This window comes from Triturus cristatus, chromosome 7, assembly GCF_964204655.1.
Source record: "Triturus cristatus chromosome 7, aTriCri1.1, whole genome shotgun sequence".
NCBI classification, from domain to species: domain Eukaryota; kingdom Metazoa; phylum Chordata; class Amphibia; order Caudata; family Salamandridae; genus Triturus; species Triturus cristatus.
This window is the reverse complement of record NC_140590.1, coordinates 138,737,954-138,755,501: the sequence shown is the minus strand read 5'-3', so window position 1 is coordinate 138,755,501 and position 17,548 is coordinate 138,737,954. Positions and strand designations below refer to the sequence as shown.

The 17,548-nt window shown below is 52.8% G+C and overlaps 1 protein-coding gene across 3 annotated transcripts in view; it reads left to right on the top strand.

The window, feature by feature from the left end:
- LOC146809046 (free fatty acid receptor 2-like) overlaps positions 1–17,548 on the top strand; it is a 163,176-nt gene that overhangs the window by 54,719 nt on the left and 90,909 nt on the right. The window lies entirely within an intron of this gene.

Below are 17,548 nucleotides of genomic sequence, written 5' to 3'. Positions count from 1 at the left end.
TACCATCACATATACCCCTTGAACACCAAGTGAAAGGACACCACACAAGTTGTTATGAAAATAAAGGATATTTATTTATAACAAGACTACCCTGGCTCTTTATGAGTCAGGGAGCTAAGCACAATTCAAAACTCTTAGGAGAATACTTCTGGTTGCACAATTTACACAAATGCCCGAGGGCACGGAACCATTACACTGCAAGTGGAAGGGGAGAAGTTAGAAAGTCTAAAGTTACTGATTCCGGAGTGATCCGATCAGTGGGACTAAACGAAAAAGGAACTGGACACTTGTATAGCGAACCTGCGATGGAGCACCGAAATGCTCGAGTTACCTAGCCCAGAGGCTGCGGCTGTGGAAGGTTCGGCAAGATGTCGGAAGTCCTCGTTGTAGTCTCAGGAGCCTGAAAGAAGAGTTGCTGGCAGGCGACCAGTGTCGATGTTCAGCGATATCCAAGCCTGGATCGGTGATGAAGGAAACCTGAAAGCAGAGGGGACTCAACCGCTAGCCAGCGATCGTGTGGGCACCAGGAGGGGTACCGGCTGAAGTCACCTCGACCAGGTGAGTGGATGACGTCGGACTCGGCTGTTCCTCGGACCAGGAGGCGCGGCGGCGACCAGGATGGAGGGCAAGCTGTCCCACGCAGGTGTCTGCTGTCGATGATGCTGGGCCCAGGAATGGGGCAGCGGATCTTGGCAGTGGCAAGCCCACGCGGTGGAGTCAAGTTGGCGTCTGGAGTGGACCAGGAGGGTCCGTGGTACTCCTCTGTTGAAGGGGAGCAAGAGCCAGTCTGGAGCAACCAGACCAGTGATGAAACAAACGTGGTGCGTCGTGAAGAGGGCCACAAGCCGGTCGGCAAGTGGTCGAACAACGCGGTGAACAGCAAGGAGCGGAAGGGCCCCCACGCAGAACTCGGGGATGCTGGGGAGGCAGACTTCGGTGCTGGAGCTGCTCAGGGTTAGGGCTTCTCAAACCCTAGGTGCACTCACTCGAGGGTCCCTCGGTGGGCGTGCTTAGATAAGCGTCGTGCAGGTTCTGAAGATGGCCGGTCCCGCGGGTCTCGTCGCACCTACGACTCTCAGCTGGGCTGATGAGGGAGGTAAAAGGTCAGAGATGGCAGGGAACTCGGGTCTCGTCGAGCTGGGCAGTCTTGATCCGTAGGAGAGACTTACAGCAAACCGCAAGCGCTTAGGTGGTGCCTGCTGGTGCAGGGTGGCTACTCCTTAGCCACAAGGGAGAGTCTTCAGAAATAGTCAAGAGTTCCTTTCGTGGAAAGTAGTTCAAGATTCAGAATTATCCAATTTGGGAAGGGGACTCGCTCCTACCTTTATTCTAGAAAAAGGGGCTGGCCCGTGACTAGGTTCTACCTATGGGTGGAGCCAGGAGGGGGGTGGTTACACCCCTATCCTTTGTCCGGCTTCGCCCCAGCTCAGGGGCTGGTGTGCCCCCGAAACTGGTTTGAGCCGGGCTATGCACAGTGAGCACCGGGGTGCCACTGGCAATCACCTTCCTTTCAGCCCTGCCTACCTGGGATACACAAACCCTGTCTGGGATGGTGCTAACACCGCCCTCGACAGGAAACCCTTTGTCCAAGCTCCCCTCGCTGGAAGGTCTCCCAGCAGCAGGAGGTCAGACTTGTGTCTGGTGGCAGCATCCATTTTGTGATGCTGAGGCTTGAGTCAACTTTAACCGGGGTTCAAGGTTACTTCTATGTCGTGCCCCTCTAAAAGGGGGGAATGCTAACCCCGTCGCCAGAACCGGCGAGGGGTTCGTATTCCGATTCGTATGACACCTTACTCGACATGTGTAGGTGATGCGATGCCAAAGTTAGCAAATAACCGCGAGGATTATAGTGCATTTAAAAGTAGTTGGCCCGCGTCACCATGGAACGGCTATTAGGACTTGGTTCCGCAAGCCGTCGACGGGCTCAGCTCGCGCCAGAGCACCGTCCCACATGATTCCCTGCACTCTGCCTTCAGGATTGATAAGGCCTGCCATAGGAGTGACTGATAGGAATCCATGTGTCCATTTTAGGGTTAGGTGTAGGAATACTACCCCTACAGCAACGGGTGATTACACCACGTTGCCCCAGCTGTCGTGCAGCCAGTTGTGTCAGATTTGGGCGGCCATTCCAGGGGTGGCATAATACATGCTGCAGCCCCTGGTAGGCCCTGGGTACACCGATGCCCTGGATACCTGTTGTATGCTGAGACAGGGACTGACAAGGCGGCCCAGTTCCAATTGGTGGATGCACCTAATGTACATGTGTTTTAATTTCGAGAGAGAACAGCTAGGCTGCGGGTCTGATTGGCAGGGCCACAGCCGGGGAAAGTCATAAACCAATGAAGCAAAAGCAAAAAAATCTGGGTGATCATAGGATTGCAGACCCTACTCTCCTACAATGCAGACATGTCCTTGTCACGCTACTCCGTGTCCCATGCATACATGTGCACCTCACATCCCATACCACATGTGGCATGGTGTGCGGAACAGTGTGCAATGTCCATCTACACACAGACACATGTTGGTTGCTGCAACAGCTGCAGCTTTTGAGGGTGCTCCAACATCAACCTGATGGGAAGCCCCCACACATACATGACATAGTCACATTGTGCACCGTGGTTAGTGTCAAGGCAGGTGTGGTAACCCCTGTACCGGGCATCAGGGGACACTTCCGTGTGTTGGTGTCCGTGCCATGCCAGTGACGCTCACCCCAAGTGTGCAGTACGACATGCACACATGTCAAAGGAGTCAAGGGCATGCCTGGCACACATTGCACCGTCACACAGTACACCTGTACACATCTCATCATACATCTGGTGCCTTCTACACTCAGGAGTAATGTTCCACATCACAGCCTGTCACACCTGTGCCCCACACATGTAGTAATGCACAGACGATGCCTTGATGTCCATTCCTGGACAAGTATGTCCATCCATGGACAAGTATGTCCATCCATGGACAAGTATGTCCGCCCTATTCCTACCTGTGTGCCGCCTATCACCACTGTGATGTGTGAAAACCGCCGTACTGCTGCTAAGAGGGCCTGTGTACGTTCCCATATCACTATGGGAGTGCTGCCGTATGTGTACCCATCGTGATGGCGAGCGTACAGGCATTTGTACGGTCCGTACCACTACAAGTACGCATACGCAAGAACACCCATAGTGGTAGGTCCGTACGCACGCATGTACGCTCACTATCACTATGGGTGTCCTCGCGTATGCGTACTCGTAGTGGTACGGGCCGTACACACGCATGTACGCTCACTATCACTATGGGTGTCCTCGCGTATGCGTACTCGTAGTGGTACGGGCCGTACACACGCATGTACGCTCACTATCACTATGGGTGTCCTCGCGTATGCGTACTCGTTGTGGTACGGGCCGTACACACACATGTACGCTCACTATCACTATGGGTCTCCTCGCGTATGCGTACTCGTAGTGGTACGGGCCGTAAACACGCATGTACGCTCACTATCACTACGAGTACGCATACGCGAGGACACCCATAGTGATAGTGAGCGTACATGCGTGTGTACGGCCCGTACCACTACGAGTACGCATACTCGAGGACACCCATAGTGATAGTGAGCATACATGCGTGTGTACGGCCCGTACCACTACGAGTACGCATACGCGAGGACACCCATAATGATAGTGAGCGTACATGCGTGTGTACGGCCCGTACCACTACGAGTACGCATACGCGAGGACACCCATAGTGATAGTGAACGTAGGCATGCGTGTACGGGCCGTTGCAATGCATTTGGGGTGCCCTAGGGCCCCGAAACGCACCGTACCTGTGTGTGACGCTCCAAATTACATAGGGGACACATGAGGGACAAGTATTAAGGCCTACATGCATGCTGGTTGTCATGGAGACCAAGTTCAAATTTCGAAATTGTTCTGGAAGGTGCACAGCAGAAGTCAGTTGGAATTCTTCTACTTTGTTGCAATGTGTTTGTGGGGCTGACATCATGCAGGAGAATGAAACCGATAGAGAACCCACAGACTGCTAGGTTTGAAGGGATTGGAGGAAACATAGGATGCAAATGTGAGTGACCAATCACTCTGTACTCCTGTGCATGAGATGGGCCAGCAAGGCAGATATAAGGCAGCCAGGTCCCATGAGGGAGCACTTGCCTGCACATCTCTGTATTCCACGACCCAGCTGCTGCTACTGATTCCCTGGAACCATGTCAAGGGTTGTGGAGAGGTCACAGCCATTCACCCTGGAGGAGAACATGGCTTTGGTGGATGTGATCCTCCCACGGTACCCCATGCTGTATGGGCGACCAGGTTATCAGGTGAGTGCAGTGTCCACTGCCACAGACTGTGTCCCTTTTTTGTGACTGTGACTTCTGCCATTGTGTCCAGGTGTGACACACATGCTATGTACTGTAGGGGGGGTCCCAAGGGGGGGGGAATGCCTGATGTCTCCCAGCAGTGCCCAGAGACAGGAGGGGTGTGTGCAGAGTCCTCCCAGCAGTGCCCAGAGACAGAAGGGGTGGGTGCAGAGTCCTCCCAGCAGTGCCCTGAGACAGGAGGGGTGGGGGCAGAGTCCTCCCAGCAGTGCCCTGAGACAGGAGGGGTGGGGGCAGAGTCCTCCCAGCAGTGCCCTGAGACAGGAGGGGTGGGTGCAGAGTCCTCCCAGCAGTGCCCTGAGACAGGAGGGGTGGGTGCCTATCACTCCCAGCGGTGCCCTGAGACAGGAGGGGTGGGTGCAGAGTCCTCCCAGCAGAGCCCAGAGACAGGAGGGGTGGGTGCAGAGACCTCCCAGCAGTGCCCAGAGACAGGAGGGGTGTGTGCAGAGTCCTCCCAGCAGTGCCCTGAGACAGGAGGGGTGGGCGTGATGCACAGTGTGAGCCTGGATCTTTGATTGTGTCGTTGCCCTCATTCCACCTGTGTACTTTCAATGGCACGTACTGCTTTTGCCCTTCCCCAGAGGATCATGTCCCTATGACAAAGGTGCAATGCGTTGGATGCATACTAGGCCTTGTTGTAAACAGCGAATGTGTTCTAATCTGTGTCCCTGTGACATGTGCCAGGTGTATTGATGTAGTGTCACTTGTCCATCCTCACAGGTAGACGCCTCTGCCAAGGCACAGATATGGCTGGACGCCGTCAGCGCCGTGAGGAGTGCGGAAGGTCGGAAGCGGCGCCTGTCCCAGGTGAGGAAACGCTGGCAGGATATCCGGTGCTGGACGCGGAGGATCGCACGGGTCCTGCTGGGGGACTCACCTGAGAGCCACAAGAACCGCGGGCGCCGCCGTCTCTCCCACATCCAGAAACGTGTGCTGGCGGTGGTCTTTCCTGACTTGGACAGGCGTCTACAGGAAATGCAGCAGCCGGAAGGGGGTAGGTACATGTGTGTGTTTGTTGTGTTTCACCAGCATTTGTAAGTGCAATGTTCCATGGATACACTTCCAGGGTTTATGGTGCTGTGCAGATCCTATTCCCCACAGTATTGCAGTGCTCTCCTGCCTCCCTTCCCCTCCTTGCAATGTGTTCCCTGGTCTGTGTGTAGTCACTCCATCACAAGGTTATGTAGCCTGACACCTTCTACAAGTGTACAATGCCTGCAGCATCATGTGTGTGGGTGGTGTGTAACAGGTTTTGGGACCTTGCCTGTGCCCTGTCCAGTTCTGGACTTGTGGGTTCCATGTCAGTTGGCACTAATGCTGAGTCCAGACATGGGAGTTAGTCTCTCAAGTGTGAGGCCTTACAGCACGCATGTCCTATGTGGTGGCCTGTGACATGATGTGCATGAGTGTGCGGTACGCATAGTGCAGGGATGTTAGCGTGTGTTGCAGTCATTCCCATTCAGGAGCATGGAGTTGTGTGGCCACTACTGTCCCCAGGGGCATATTTTCCTAGGTATCATGTGTGTAATCCGAATATGTCGACAATCTCTGTGTCTACAGCATAGGTTGTGCTCTGTGCCATTGTCCCCTGGCAACATGTATATTGACGTGCGATGTATTACAAGTGTCCACTGTACAGCCTGACCTGATTTTCCTATTACATACTCACGGTGGCCATTGCCTTTGTGTCTTGTTGCAATCATCTGATGCTGCCCATTTGTACATGATAATTTGCACAGCCGCACCTTGGGTAGTTTGTGTGCAATATAGAAGTTTTGCATCCCATGTGTATTTCACCCAGACTAAGAGATGTACGTGCTTCCTGTGTCTCCATAGATTTGTCTCATGTAGGGGGTGGGTGGTGCGGGCATGTCCGACATGTCAAGACCTGATATCTCCTTGCTAGGACTGGCCAGTGTGTGATGTTTGCCTGGACATACACTCAAGGTGCAGTGTGCCAGTCAGGGTGGGCATGTTATCAGTATTACCTATGCAGCATGTGCCTGTAGTTCCTGCCTATGGTCCCTGCTCATCCCTATTTGCTGCCACGCTGTGTGGTGCAGATGCAGTGCTGGATTGTCCCCAGGGCCTTGCTCCTCAGTAAAAATTCCATATCATCTCATTTGCTATTGTGTCATGCTCTCCATAGTTGTTCCATGGCATGGTGGGTCGAAAAACTGTGTCTTGCATGCCCTACATATGTACCTTGTTTTGTAGTTGTGACTCTTCCTTTGTTTCAGGCTATGCACTGTAACCTACGTAGATTTGACTCATGTGACATATGTATACAGGTGTATGATTACTTTCTGTCTCTTCACCCTGCCCACAGCATCGTCGGGGGACACGGAGGGAGACATGGACACAGACGGCGTGGAGGGACCGAGCACCAGTGCCAGCGGTGACATCGGGGCTGGCACTTCGAGTGGGACTGAGGCGGTGGAGAGTGAACCCGGGGACCTGTCGACTGGCACAACAGAGTATGAAGCTGGCGGGTCCGAGGAGGATCACTCCGAGTGGGCGGTGGCTGCACCACCATCTGACAGCAGCCCTACATCTGGCACCGCCCCCTCCATTGGCATCAGCTGCCTCCCACGTGCTCGTGTCCCTTCCCAGCGTGCCCGGTCACCACATGTCTCCTTCCTGCCAGGCACCGCACCCCCTGCCCCTGTCTCCACTGCTGCCGCCAATGCTGAGTCGGTGGACATCCAGCGGCAGTTGCAGATTGGTCAGACTGTGATCCTTAATGTCCTCCATGGCCACAGCCAGGTCCTCAACAACATGGAGGCATACTTGGAGGGCATTCATTCATCGCAGGCTGACCAACGCAACTTGCTGAGGTCCATAGACTCCACACTGACTGCAGCAGTGGGTCTCCTGCAGCGCTACGTCCCATCCCCTACCTCTGCTCCTTCCACAATTCCCACTCCCATGCCTGTCCCACATACACCCAGACGTAAGCATGCACCCACCACAACAGACACAGGCACCACACCAGCAGGGAAGGTCCACCGCACACCTCCTGACACGCACACACAGGGTGCAGTAGGCACACCCACTGGGTCGGGGGGCAAACGTGTGACACGCAGCCAGAGTGGGAGTCCGCATTCCACCCAATCCACTCCCTCCAAATCCCCTCCCCTCAGCTCTCCTGGCCACATCTCCCCCAAAGACTCGTTCATGGCCGCTCTGTCCCTGAGCCCCACATTGACACCACCCCGCAAGCGGTCAAGGAAGTCCCCGGTCAGGGTGCTTGAGTCCCCCCCCTGTCCACAACCACCCCCAGTGGCGCTGCGACCCATCCCTCTGACCCCCCCCCCCTCCTTGGGGCCTGTGGTTCCTTCGGGTGCAGGGGAGTGCCTGGAGGACCTTGCCAAGGTGTGCAGCGAGATCCTAGAATCCACCTTTGGCCCTGCCCCCCCCCTGTGGTGGAGTCCTCCATCCCTGCACCCAATTCGCCTACCCTTTGCCCTCCTGTCCCTGCGGTGCCTGTTCCTTCCCCCCCACATGATGCCCTCACCCCTGTGGAAGACGACGACTTGTAACTGTGCAGGCAAGCTAGGGGACACGCATCCCACTGTGTCCCCCATCCAGCTGGGACTCCTGGACTGCCCAATGACCTTTGTTAATATTGGACTTACGTCATACTAGTTTTTTGCTCATGCTGAATAAAGCTATTTATTTTTTGCCCTTGGAACACTCCTGCATTGCTGGCATTGCTGTTGGTGGGGCTGCTACATGGTTGTGGGTGTTGGTCATGTGTTGGGTGTGTGGGAAATGTAGTAGTGTGCTGCTCATAGGGGGGACCCTGGGATCAGTGTGCCTCACACGGTGTTAGCTACCTTTCTCCATTCATGTAAGCAGTTGCTGCATGTTGCAATTGTCCCAAGGTGTTTTCCTTCCTCTGTGTACCCTGACTTCTTCCCTGCAGGGTGTTCCCAATATTTAGTGCAGAGCTGTGTACATTAGCTGGGTGTGTGACAGACTCCTTCAACTTTGCACATGCATGCTGAGCCATTCTCCACCTGCATCATTCGTGGCATCCTTGGTAGTCATTGTACTTGTGTATGTGGACTATTGACATGACTTCATGTGTACATGTTTTCTTTTTGGCCCTATGCATGCGTATACTTCCAGCCTCGCACACATGTGGTACATGTACTGCAGGGTCTTTGTGCACCTGACTGACATTTGTGGGCATGGTATATGTGACTACTCCACCCTTTGCGTTCCATGGGCACTGCTGGGAGTGATGGGCACCCACCCCTCCTGTCTCAGGGCACTGCTGGGAGTGATAGGCACCCACCCCTCCTGTCTCAGGGCACTGCTGGGAGGACTCTGCACCCACCTCTCCTGTGTCTGGGCACTGCTGGGAGGTCTCTGCACACACCCCTCCTGTCTCAGGGCACTGCTGGGAGGACTCTGCACACACCCCTCCTGTCTCTGGGCACTGCTGGGAGGTCTCTGCACCCACCCCTCCTGTCTCTGGGCTCTGCTGGGAGGACTCTGCACCCACCCCTCCTGTCTCAGGGCACTGCTGGGAGTGATAGGCACCCACCCCTCCTGTCTCAGGGCACTGCTGGGAGGACTCTGCACCCACCTCTCCTGTGTCTGGGCACTGCTGGGAGGTCTCTGCACACACCCCTCCTGTGTCTGGGCACTGCTGGGAGGACTCTGCACACACCCCTCCTGTCTCTGGGCACTGCTGGGAGGTCTCTGCACACACCCCTCCTGTCTCAGGGCACTGCTGGGAGTGATAGGCCCCCACCCCTTCTGTCTCAGGGCACTGCTGGGAGGTCTCTGCACCCACCTCTCCTGTGTCTGGGCACTGCTGGGAGGTCTCTGCACACACCCCTCCTGTGTCTGGGCACTGCTGGGAGGACTCTGCACACACCCCTCCTGTCTCAGGGCACTGCTGGGAGGACTCTGCACCCACCTCTCCAATTGCACAATATGTACGCTCATGACATGCACGGATGTGGGTACGCTCCATGCATTCGAGGTGGGGGTACGTGTGGTACTTACACTGTTGGGGTGGGGGTACGCTCCAGGCATACGGGGTGGGGGTACGTGTCGTACTTACACTGTTGGGGTGGGGGTACGCTCCATACGTACGCGGGTGTGGGTACGGGTCGTACTTACACTGTTGGGGTGGGGGTACACTCCATACGTACGCGGGTGGGGGTACGTGTCGTACTTACACTGTTGGGGTGGGGGTACGCTCCATACGTACGCGGGTGGGGGTAGGGGTCGTACTTACACTGTTGGGGTGGGGGTACGCTCCATGCATACGGGGTGGGGATAGGGGTCGTACTTACACTGTTGGGGTGGGGGTACGCTCCATGCATACGGGGTGGGGGTAGGGGTCGTACTTACACTGTTGGGGTGGGGGTACGCTCCATGCATTCGAGGTGAGGGTACGGGTCGTACTTACACTGTTGGGGTGGGGGTACGCTCCATACGTCCGCGGGTGAGGGTACGGGTCGTACTTACACTGTTGGGGTGGGGGTACGCCCCATACGTACGCGGGTGTGGGTACGGGTCATACTTACACTGTTGGGGTGGGGGTATGCTCCATAAGTACGCGGGTGTGGGTACGGGTCGTACTTACACTGCTGGGGTGGGGGTACGCTCCATACGTCCGCGGGTGAGGGTACGGGTCGTACTTACACTGTTGATGTGGGGGTACGCCCCATACGTACGCGGGTGTGGGTACGGGTCGTACTTACACTGTTGGGGTGGGGGTACGCTCCATACGTACGCGGGTGTGGGTACGGGTCGTACTTACACTGCTTGGGTGGGGGTACGCTCCATACGTACGTGGGTGGGGGTACGGGTCGTACTTACACTGTTGTGGTGGGGGTACGCTCCATACGTACGCGGGTGGGGGTAGGGTCCGTACATATCCATCCCCACGCTATGTGATGCTTGTGCGGCCCGTACCCAGGCCTTTGCCACGTGGGTACGAGCCGTCCTGCCATTGTTGGGGTGACGTGGGTGTGGGCGTGGTACGACTCGTACCCACGCTCTTCAGGCGTGGGTACGGGACGTACATGTCTGGTTGTGTTGCCGGTTCGCGTCGTGACGGACTTCCGTTGTGGCGGTCGCTGGCTTAGCTGGACACGCCCCCACCCCCTCGTAGTGACCAGGGCCTGGGAGTCAGGTATGTCCAGGGCATGTGTGCTGTGTGACTTTGGTGGGGGGTTTGTGGCCTGCCCTGGTCCTGCCACCCCCACCCCACCCCACTTTCCCCCCTCCCTTAGTTGTTCTGACCTTCTGCGGCGTCTGCGTCGGAACCTGTAGAGGAGGTCGAATGCTATGAGGGCCGGGATGACACGTAGGTTCGGGTCCATGTCTGTCCGTCGCGTACGGGTCCTCCTTGTTCGCGTCGTCCTGTGTGTCCGTCGCGTACTGGTCCTCCTTGTTCGCGTCGTCCTGTGTGTCCGTCGCGTACTGGTCCTCCTTGTTCGCGTCGTCCTCTCTGTCCGTCGCGTACTGGTGGTCCTTGTTCGCGTCGTCCTGATTTCCCGGCAGTTTTTGGCTGCCGGAAAATATTCACCGTGCGGGATGACGTCGGTGTGAATCGTAATTCCTGGTTCGTGAATGGCAGGCTGCGAGCGTCCCGACGTCAGGTCGGCACTTTCCCGGATCGCATTTGTACGTTTATTTTGTTCGGTCGGGGTTTTTTACGATTCGTACGGAAATGGTGTTCCCGTGCGAATCGTAATTCCATGTTTGTATTTTTTTACGACCGGGTACGCGTCGGACGGAGAATATGCTCCGTCCGACGGTTCGTACCCGGTTTTTACCGGATCGTAATTGGCACCCAAGTGTTGCCGTGCATCCACCCCTATATTTTGACGCAAACCCAGATTTACTGAAAATCTGTAAACCAGGGTTAACGCCAAAATGGTAGACCTACCCTAGAAATGCATAACCAAGAGAAATATCTTCATGTCTCCTCATTAGTGAGATTCTGCCGCACAGATAGAACGAGGAATATGCCTCTAGCAATTGTTTTTGTGCAGGAAACTATCCATTCTTGCACAAAACAATCCTACCCATAATGCAGGCATCCTTGTGCCATGCCGTAAAGGTGCCTGTGTTGGTACTAAGAACACAAGTGCACCCGCATTAGGAGAAAGCTGAACTGCTCCATATCTTTGTAAATATGGTGCAGTTCCGCTCCCTCCCTTTCACGCAGCACAACACAGCAACTTCCCTTGCTGCACTACGCTGCATTGCGTGAAATATTGGTAAATAGGACCTCCCAATTTTGATTGTGGCTGTATGAGGCCTTGGCCACTATCCCCTACCGCATGGAAGGGCCACAGATATACAGGAGGGTCAGAACAAGTTGCTGACAGCCTCTTCATGCCTCTGCTCAATGCCACTAAGCCGAGCAGTAGACAACTCTTCTTGATTTAAAGGTGAGAAGGGGACTGGTAGGTGAAATGAGGGGCTACTGCCGACATCAGATTGAGAGTGACAGGTGGTTCTTATGACCTCCCTACCAGGCACCTTCTGGACGTCACCTCATATTGTTTTTTATTGGTTTTTTTCGCAGTTTTTATACAGCGCAAACTCAACCCAAGGTATTGGAGTGCTTCACATGAGCACTAGTTACATTACAAAAAGACATATTCATTTTTTTGTAGGCACAGGAACATTAAGTGATTTGCCCACAATCACAGGATAGTAAGCTGACGCCAGACTTAAACCCGGCTAGCCAGTCCCAAAGTCGGCAGCTCTGGTTGTTACACCACATCCTTTCTCAAGCAAGATGTCCTCGTCATCATGGGCCACGCCTTTGTTATGGTAATGCCAGGCCCTAGACTCGCCAGATCCTGCCAGATGTGTAGTTGCAGCTGCTACCGGACAGGGTGGTGAGGCGGGGGCTTGATGAAAAAAAAAATGAAGAACTTACCTGGGTACAGCCGGCCGCCGCCTATCCTCCGTCCTCTTCATCTTCTTCCTGTCTCGAGTCATGGCATCAGGAAACACACAAGCTCCCCTAACCAATCACAACGCTGCTGTCACCATGACAGCAGGGTCGTGATTTGTCTGGGAGCCTGTGCATGTTCTCCACCCTGTCTATACAATACAGCTGGTGGAGAACATGCAAAGTGCGCATGACAGTTTGGCCGGCCCAAGACGACCCGCCAAACCGTCATGCGCACTTAGAGAGTGCCACCACTCCTCCCCCTGCTCTGGCCAGCCCCGCCCTGCATGAAATTGAGCCACTCCCGTAGGAAAAATAAAAGATAATGTTGTATTATTATCATTTTATTTTTCCTTCTGAACTGCTGAGAGCAGTGGGGCGACGCTCCTCCGCCTTAGCAGAGGAGCCGTCGCTGCAGATGTGCTGTACTGTTCATGACAATTCCCTCTTAATCGAAACAACTAACCTGTATAACAGACACGTAAAAAATGTAATTGTACAGGGCTCCTCATTTTATCCAGTTGTTCTGTAATCACTGTCCACTGGCCTTGAGAGGCCTTGCTTTGAACATTAACTTGCAGCCTCCTCTTTGGAAGATATAGAGATTGGCAAGCCATACAATTAATAAGGAGAACTGAGCCACATCTGAGCCAGGAATTTAGTTGTCCCTAAGGGCCAAAGCACGAACAGAGCCATCAAAATATTTGGGATGCGAATTACACAACAAACAATATGTAAACACACAATAATGACTTTAAAATGTAAAACAAAAATGTGTTTCTTTGTTATTTCAAAATGTTTCCGTTTTGTGCATTGATATTAATTTAAAGCGAAGATTTCTATATCTGAACCTAAAAACATTTCTGAACCCTCTCTTATCCTAACAAAGATTCCATGAGTAAACATAAGGCAGGTGCCCCTTCCATCATAGCCAATATTACTTTTGTAGAGGGAACCACATTACAACCTAAGAAAAAATATATACAAAAAAGGTTTTTGCATGGGGCCTATCTTGAACTGAATGATCTGCAGATGCTTTGAAATGTAACTAACAAGGAAAATGAGGAACAGGAAAGTAACATGATTTTACTAAGATCAAACAGTATGGAAATGTGGAGAAGCCGGGATCTGAACCCAACTTTAAGAGTTCTGCATAGTACTATTTAACAGCGGAGTAAATAGCTATCTTCTTCTAAAGTAAACACCGAAGGACAGATCACATGTTAAACCAATGTGACATAGTAAGTCTTTCTAACAAGCATTTGCAATGCAATCGATCTTACATTTGTCTAGAGGACTATGAATGAGGCATTACACCTGGGAATAGAGATGCACCTGCAGTACTGCCTAGAAGACTTAGAATGAGGAATTACCACTGGGACAAGAGAAGACGTTAGCAGCACTGTCTAGTGGAATTAGAATGAGTGATTGATTACCACTAGGACCAGGGAAGCAGCTAGCAGCACTGTCCAGAGGACTAAGAATGAGGAATTACCACTGTGACCAGAGACACAGCTGCAGCCCTGAGAGGGCTTAGAATGAGGAAATACAGGTGGCACCACACTAGCAGCTAGCAGCACTGTCTAGAGGACTTAGAATGAAAAATTACCACTGAGACCAGAGAAACAGCTAGCAGCACTGCCTAGAAGACTTAGAATGAGGAAATACCACTGGGACCAGAGAAGCAGCTGCAGCACCTACTAGAGAATTTAGGATGAGGAATTACCACTGGGTCCAGAGAAGCAGCTGCAGCACTGACTAGAGGACTAAGAATGAGGAATTACTATTGGGACCAGAAAGCCAGGTAGCAGCACTGTCTAGAAAACTTTGAATAAGGAATTACAATTGGAAACAGAGATGCACCTCCGGTACTGCTTAGAGTACTAAGAATAGGGAATTACCTCTGGGGCTAAAGAAGCAGCTAGCAGCACTGTCTAGTGGACCTAGAATAAGGAATTACCACTGGGACCAGGGAAGCAGCTAGCAGCACTGCCTAGAGGACTGAGAATGGGCAATTACCACTGTGACCAGAGACACAGCTGCAGCACTGCCTAGAAGGCTTAGAATGGGGAATTACTGGCGGGACCAGAGTAGCAGCTAGCAGCACTGTCTAGAGGACTTAGAATGAGGAATTACCACTGGGACCAGAGAATTAGCTAGCAGCACTGCCTAGAGGACTTGGCATGTCCCGATCCATATAGGGGACCATTCCCTACCACAATAGGCACTAATAGCAGTGTTTGTATGACATTATTATACAGAAGGAATATAGCATGGAGCTCATTCTGAGTCCTGTGCAAAATTCATCACGCCTGCACATAAATAAGAGTGCACAAACAGAAAGCAAAAATATAAATTCACCCTGCTTCTAATTAAACCAAGTAAAATGTTGCATCTGGAATAAGGGTATTGCATACACATTAAACATATCCAAAACAAGCATTTACAATGCAACGGTCTCGGCATTGTTAAAGTTAGAGCTATTGGCATTGCTCATGACAATGCCGTTTCTTTAAATGTTTTAAAAACAAAAACATAAACCAAAATAATGTCATGAGCAATGCCAATAGCTCTAACTTTACCAATGCCGAGACCATTGCATTGTAAATGCTTGTTACCCCTTTTGAGTGGAACACCGAGCCCAAGTATGCACTGATTTACCACCCGGTAAATGCTGCGGGATTTTCTTTCATTGGCTGCGGACAGTCGAAGGGTGATGGGGGCCGAGGGGGGAGAGCTTTTTACTTCAGCTGGGGGAAGTTTTGTTCTGCTCTTTACATGGTGCTGTATGCAGGCAGAGGGGCTGGGGCGGGGCATGGCAACTGCATGAGACTCCTGGTTGGGTTTATCAGATCCAGAGTCTGCAGACCCGATAATTCCGGGCAAAGAGAAACTCCAAACCTTGGGGACATCACTTTAGGCAACTCCTTACAAGGGCCCACGTAAGCTACTCTAGGCGAGATATCACAGGGGGTGAAACATTCCTAGCACACGACGCATGGACGGTTAATGCACCTGCAGCGCAGAAACTGAACAGCAAGCACTCATTTGGAAGCAATGGGTGAAAATCCCCTTGTTATATAGTGCAACTTTCAGAGGGTGGCGTGACGTCACCATCCTATAGTTCTGTAACGGGTAAAGCTTCTCAACGCCTGAATGTCACAGTCAATATTGTGGGTCAGCGCCAGGTCTTCGTTTCGGACTAAAAGAAACATTCGGGATACAAAGATCTCTTCAGTGGAAAAACAAAAGAACTGGCGAGCGACACCGTGAGGAGAAAATGGGCTAAAGGGGAAATGACAAAGCTGGAGGTAACTGTAGAGTAAGGAAAGGGTTAAGGTTAAAATGTAAATGGAGAGAGTCTGTTTCAATGAAAAGGGCTGCAGGAATCCTCCCGGGTATAAATAAAAACAAATACTTTGCATTTTAATTAAAAATGATAGATAACTGCAGAAATAAAAATCGGAGCTAGAAATGAATCCCCACAAGATTAACCCACCCTGAGTACTGATTAATTAACCTGAAAAACCAGCCAGAACCCTCATGTTTTACATTAAGCAAAGGTTGGTCGCACACTGCTCGTCACACCAGCAAGTTGCCCCAAAGGACTGTGGTAGATGTAGTGGCGACGGCGGGTACGCCTATGCCACGATGTATAAAGAACAGTATGTGTTGCGTTAGCCATCCCTGGACACGTGTTTCGAGGTAGTTGCCTCTCGTCAGCAGGGAGCAGGTCAGTGTAAAGGGGTGCCGCGTGGACTGCCAAAATGTAATTAAAACAGGTCAAGTACCTCTCATGGCGCGCAGGTGCAGATCCAAGGCTCGTCAGCCCGTTGGCTCAAGGGAGCCGTAATGAATTAAGCAAAGGTTGGTCGCACACTGCTCGTCACACCAGCAAGTTGCCCCAAAGGACTGTGGTAGATGTAGTGGCGACGGCTGGTACGCCTATGCCACGATGTATAAAGAACAGTATGTGTTGCGTTAGCCATCCCTGGACACGTGTTTCGAGGTAGTTGCCTCTCGTCAGCAGGGAGCAGGTCAGTGTAAAGGGGTGCCGCGTGGACTGCCAAAATGTAATTAAAACAGGTCAAGTACCTCTCATGGCGCGCAGGTGCAGATCCAAGGCTCGTCAGCCCGTTGGCTCAAGGGAGCCGTAATGAATTAAGCAAAGGTTGGTCGCACACTGCTCGTCACACCAGCAAGTTGCCCCAAAGGACTGTGGTAGATGTAGTGGCGACGGCGGGTACGCCTATGCCACGATGTATAAAGAACAGTATGTGTTGCGTTAGCCATCCCTGGACACGTGTTTCGAGGTAGTTGCCTCTCGTCAGCAGGGAGCAGGTCAGTGTAAAGGGGTGCCGCGTGGACTGCCAAAATGTAATTAAAACAGGTCAAGTACCTCTCATGGCGCGCAGGTGCAGATCCAAGGCTCGTCAGCCCGTTGGCTCAAGGGAGCCGTAATGAATTAAGCAAAGGTTGGTCGCACACTGCTCGTCACACCAGCAAGTTGCCCCAAAGGACTGTGGTAGATGTAGTGGCGACGGCGGGTACGCCTATGCCACGATGTATAAAGAACAGTATGTGTTGCGTTAGCCATCCCTGGACACGTGTTTCGAGGTAGTTGCCTCTCGTCAGCAGGGAGCAGGTCAGTGTAAAGGGGTGCCGCGTGGACTGCCAAAATGTAATTAAAACAGGTCAAGTACCTCTCATGGCGCGCAGGTGCAGATCCAAGGCTCGTCAGCCCGTTGGCTCAAGGGAGCCGTAATGAATTAAGCAAAGGTTGGTCGCACACTGCTCGTCACACCAGCAAGTTGCCCCAAAGGACTGTGGTAGATGTAGTGGCGACGGCGGGTACGCCTATGCCACGATGGCTAACGCAACACATACTGTTCTTTATACATCGTGGCATAGGCGTACCCGCCGTCGCCACTACATCTACCACAGTCCTTTGGGGCAACTTGCTGGTGTGACGAGCAGTGTGCGACCAACCTTTGCTTAATTCATTAAGGCTCCCTTGAGCCAACGGGCTGACGAGCCTTGGATCTGCACCTGCGCGCCATGAGAGGTACTTGACCTGTTTTAATTACATTTTGGCAGTCCACGCGGCACCCCTTTACACTGACCTGCTCCCTGCTGACGAGAGGCAACTACCTCGAAACACGTGTCCAGGGATGGCTAACGCAACACATACTGTTCTTTATACATCGTGGCATAGGCGTACCCGCCGTCGCCACTACATCTAC